The 5,292-nt window shown below is 40.0% G+C and overlaps 1 protein-coding gene across 3 annotated transcripts in view; it reads left to right on the forward strand.

Moving 5' to 3' along the window:
• Itch (itchy E3 ubiquitin protein ligase) overlaps window positions 1-5,292 on the forward strand; it is a 123,673-nt gene that overhangs the window by 45,911 nt on the left and 72,470 nt on the right. The window contains exon 3 of one of the 3 annotated variants that reach the window (XM_021182171.2): window positions 4,326-4,527. The exons of the other annotated variants lie outside the window; for them this stretch is intronic. The gene's annotated coding sequence lies outside the window, so the exon portion shown is untranslated. The remainder of the gene's footprint in view (window positions 1-4,325; window positions 4,528-5,292) is intronic. 3 annotated transcript variants of the gene reach the window in all.

Genomic DNA, 5,292 nt, shown 5'->3' on the forward strand with positions numbered 1-5,292 from the left:
GAAAAACCAAAAAAAAAAAAAAAAAAAAAAAAAAAAAAAAAAAAGGAATGCAATCCATTGAGGTCACAAAGATAGAAGTAGAGGGACCTTGGCAGTTGGGAAGTAGAGAGGGAACCGAAAGGGTGGTGAGCTATTACAGTCCAGGTTGCTCCCTCTGTGAGCTCTTCTCCCAGCAAGGTCTTGACTCCAGATGCCCCACGACCTTCCCAAACAGTGCCATGAGCTGGGGACCAAGCGTTTAAACACACAGCCTGTGGGGCATTTTACTTTCAAACTGTCACAGAGTTTGAGTCATCAAATTAATGTTAAGTGTTAAACACTATTGTTACTATAATCTCCGTTCTCTGTTATTGAACCTTGAAAGTTGCAGCTACCTGTTTCTGTCTTGTAGTATATGCTTTAGAAACTATGCTGATATTTCATTAGAAATGGCAAAAGTGATTCCAGTGATCTGAGATTGTTTTTGTGGAGTTCAGAGCCAAGGTTGCACTATTATGGGGAAAGAAAGTGGTCTACATTTTACCTCCCACTCAAAGTGGGTTTGAGTTTACTCCCTTCTTTTTCTAGGAAAAAAGATGCAAAAAAGATGTCTTTTTGGTGCCTTTGATTAAGAAGATATAGGCTTCTATTTAATTATTTAAAACTTAAAGTAGATTAAAGTATATAAAATTATGTTGAATGTTTATTTTTGAAAATAAAGCAAGTATCTTAATTGTCTAGAAATAGAAGGCATACTTTAAAATAAGATGATAACTATGCTTATATGACAAGATATTTTCTGCAATTTTCTTTTCTTTGCCTTTCAGGAAGATATTAAATTAGTTTTTCCTTTGGAATTGTTGTAGCCCTTCCTTTTACAATGGGCATTCTATGTATCACAAATAATAAATGTTTTTCTCAAGTTTTTTTCTTTCCATAATTTATTTTTAAATTTATATTACCTCCCACTCACAGACCTTATCCTCTTCTCTCAGTCCGCCCTTATAAATTCCTCCTCTATTACCAACTCCCCTTCTCTGAGGAGAAGGGGAAGCCCCCCTTGGTACTACTCCAACCTGGGATATCTAGTACCAGCAAGATTAAGCACCTCCTCTCTCACTGAGGCTCAATCAAGCAGTTTGGGTAAGGGAAGGTATTCAGTGGCAGGCTACAGAGTCCGAGACAGCTTCCCCCCCCCCCCATTTGTTAGGGGATCCACATGAAGACCAAACAGCATGTCAGCTACAAATGGGGGGGCTAGGTCCAGCCCCTGCATGCTCTTTGGTTGGTGGTTCAGTCTCTGTGAGCCTCCATGGGCCCAGGTTAGTTGACTCTGTAGGTCTTCTTGTGTCCTTGACTCCTTTAGCTCTCTTAGTTTTATCCCCAACTCTTCCACAAGACTCCCTGAGCTCTGACTGATGTTTGGTTGTGGGCCTCTGCATCTATTCCCATCCACTGCTGGATGAAGCCTCTCAGGAGACAGTTATGTTAGGTTCCTGTCTGCAAGCAGAGCAGAGTATCATTAATAGTGTCAGGGGTTGCCCATGGGATGGATCTCAGGTTGGGCCAGTCATTTGTTGGTCATTCCCTCAGTCTCTGCTCCATCTTTATTCCTGCACATCTTGTACACAGGACAAAATGATAGGAAGTATTAAATAATAGATGTTTCTAAAATGATAGGCAGTATTAAGAATTAACCCTATTTTAAGATTTTAATTGCTGGGCAGTGGTGGTGCATGCCTTTAATCCCAGCACTTGAGAGACAGAGGCAGGTGAATTTCTGAGTTCGAGGCCAGCCTGGTCTACAGAGTGAGTTCCAGGACAGCCAGGGTTACACAGAGAAACCGTGTCTCGAAAAACCAAAAAAAAAAAAAGATTTTAATTGGCAAACTCATAGGTAATAGAGTAGATTTAGATTCAAACTGATATTTTCGTTGGTTCTAACACAGTGATTTACTAGGTAAAATTGTAGACTTTCAACTATTATAGTTGATTGTGAAGGCTTAAAAAAATCACTCTGCACTTAGGAGGCTTTTACATTTGAGATCAGTTAAGACTATCTGAGACCCTGTCTTAAAAAAAATTATGTGTAAAAAGTCATCCCCCACCCATAGGAAAGTTAGGCAGAGGCATCCATCTGTGTATCTCACAAATTTTAGACCTACAAGATGAAAGCACAGCTGAAATTTGGCTTAAAAATCCAATAATGTAGGGGTTTGGAGAAGTGGCTCAGTGGTTAAGAGTTCTTGCAGAGAATCCAGGTTCAGTTCCCAGCACTCACATAACATATAACCTTCCATAGCTCCAGTTCCAGGGGATCTGGTACCCTATTATGACTTTTGTGGGCACCAGGAGTGCATGAAATGTATATACATACATGCAGGTAAAATACTCAAAAAATACCTTATTTAAAAACAGAATCAGTGTTAGGCATGGAGCAGTGGCTCTTAGTTCAGAGTGCTTCTCTAGTTCAGTTTCTAGCACCCATGACTGGCAGTTCACAACCGCTATAACTCCAGCTCTTGGGGATCCTACACCCTCTTTGGGTTTTCATTAGTATCCCCACATACCTGGCATAGATACACATATACACATATATGTGAAGGAAAATAAAAGTAAACTTTCAAAACAATTCAGTATCAAAAAGGAGTAGGTAGAAAAGATAAAAAGCTAGATTGTAAAATGAAAAGGACATTGAAAGACATAAGTTACTCTGGCATCGAGATGTGGGTGGAAAGGAGGCTCTAGGGAAAAACAGCGAGTCTTTGAGAAATCTTCCCAAGAAGTTGAGGGTAATTTTACCTTTTTGTTTGTTTTTTGTTTTGTTTTTTTTTGAGACTGGGTTTTTCTGTATAGCCCTCCAAGTACTGGGATTAAAGGCGTGCGTCACCATCACCTGGCATAATTTTACTTTTTTAAAAAAGTTTTTGTAAATGATATTTTTATATCTTATCAAGCCCGTATAAAAGACACACAATCCTGGTATTTTATTTACAAGCTGTAAGCCTAGATTGGGCAGGCTTTGAGTTATGCTAATTTACATCCCAGCCCCATGTGTCCTTTGCTACTTGCTGTTTCTCCTGGCCATGTGCTCATGGTCCCATCTCCTTTCATGGAGCTGCCTTTCTTTGTCTCCTCTCTTTTCCTCTCTTCCGTCTTCCCTTCTTCTCTGGTATTTCCTGTGACCCCTCACTTGACCCTCATGTCCCACCTTCCTTTACTCTTCCATATTGACAGTTAACTTGGGGAGCAAGGTTTGCACAACACAAGCTTTGTGCTTGGGAATTCACCCGTCTTGGGGCAGCCAGATCTTAGGGCACAGAGTTTGCCAATAGAATACACAGCAGCAACAGGCCAACTCCAACAAGATTTCTTTATTTTTATTATATGCACAGGAATGTTTTGCCTATTAGTATACAAGTATACCTCTTGCGTTCTTGTGTGTGTATGTGTGTGTGTGTGTGTATGTACAGAGCCCATGGAGGCCAGGAGAGGAAATCAGATCTCTTGGAACTAGAGTTACAGACACAAACTGCCATGTAGTACTGGGGAGAGAATCTGGATCTTTTACAAGAGTAGCAAGTGGTCTGAACCATAGAACCATCTCTCCAGCTCAATTTTGCTCTTTTTTTCTTTTAATAAATAGAAAAAAGATTATCAACTTTTTGTTTGTTTTAGGCAGTGTCTCACTTCACATCCCTGGTTGGCCTGGAATTCTCTGTGTGGAAATCAGAGAGATCCATGGTCTCTGCCTTATAAGTGCTATATTAAAGTTGTTTTCCATCATGCTTGGCAACAGCATGTTTTTGCACAACAAATTTGGAATATAGTTTTGCTTCTTTGGAATCAGACTTATTAAGATTATACTGTCTTCGTTTTTTTCAGTACACAGCTCTTGAAATTTTGACAAACACATGTAAGAAGGGCTTTACTTTCAATTCTTTTGTTATTTCTGTCTTCTCACTTTTACTTCCTGAGAAACACTTGTATTCTTCTTTCCTAGCAATTTCGATCCTTTAAGAGTGTTATATATATATTTATTTATGTAGGAATGAACACGCACACACACACACACAAAACAATAATTAAAAAGGCCATGAATTTGAGAGTAAGGGAGGAGGTTACATGGAGGGAGGCTTGGAGGGAGGAAAAAGAGAGGGTTGGAAAATGATGTAATTATAATCTAAAATAATTTTAAAAACAGAGTATTATATGAAGCTACTTTGTATCTATCATCCTAGCACTTTGGGGCCAGCTTAAACTACAAGTGTAACAATCTGCCAAAAGAAAAAAAAAGATATGTTGTGTAAACAGAAGCATAGGATATGGGTGTGTTGGTTTCCTAGGTCTGCTGTAACAGTACAAGCTGGGCATGGTGGTTCATTCCTGCAGTGCCAGACTTTGGAGGCTGAGGAAGGAAGACTGCTGCAAATTTGAGGCCAGCCTGGACTATAGAGTGAGACTTTATCTTGTAAAGCCAGGAACAAACATTCCCTCCGAAATTACCCTAAAGTTGTGGGGATGGAAACGTAATGTTTTGCAGTTCAGGTAAGAGTCCAGAAGTCTAAGACAGTATCTTAACCATTCTGGAGGGGGAGGGGGAATCTCATTCAATGCCTTTCCCTAGGTTTTGCTGTTTGCCTACAATCTTTGGTGTTTCTTGGCCTGTGTAAGATTCTTTTTCATCTGTGTCTGTTTCTGCATGCCATTCTTCTGTGTCATCACGTCATCTGCACTCTGTGCGTGTCCCTATATCCAAGTGTAATGTCTTGGATTGTGTCTACAAAGTCCTTACGAGAACAGACAGTTATAATTTAAAGTTTTGAGTGGATTTAAGTCTTGGGAAGGTGCACTGTTCAACCCACTCTTTCCAGTGTTGGATACATACATACACGCACACAATGCTGTGGCTTCACTCTAGCAACTTGAGATGTTGCTGGGGTTTAAACCTAAGGCTTTATGCATGCTAGGCAGTTGTTCTACCACCAGTGTAAGTATGTAAACGTGTACATGTGCATGTGAGATCAGAAGTTAAGTCAGGTAGTCCCCCCTCCCGCCCCCCATCTCCACTTAATTTTGAGATATGATCTCCTTTTGAACATGGAGTTGGCTACATGAGCTGGCGTGCAGACGCAGAGGGATCCTCCTGTCTCTGCCCATGCTACTGCCCCTATTTTTATGAGGATACTGGAAGTTGATCTTAGGTCTCCTGGGCTTGTAAGCATGTCAACTGAGCCAGCTCTCCAGTAGGTGATGGTTTTTATTTAATTTTTAAAGTTTTTTTTAAACATTTTTTTTTTTTTTTTTTTTTTT

The sequence above is a fragment of the Mus caroli genome, chromosome 2 (assembly GCF_900094665.2).
Source record: "Mus caroli chromosome 2, CAROLI_EIJ_v1.1, whole genome shotgun sequence".
Classification (NCBI taxonomy): Eukaryota; Metazoa; Chordata; class Mammalia; order Rodentia; family Muridae; genus Mus; species Mus caroli.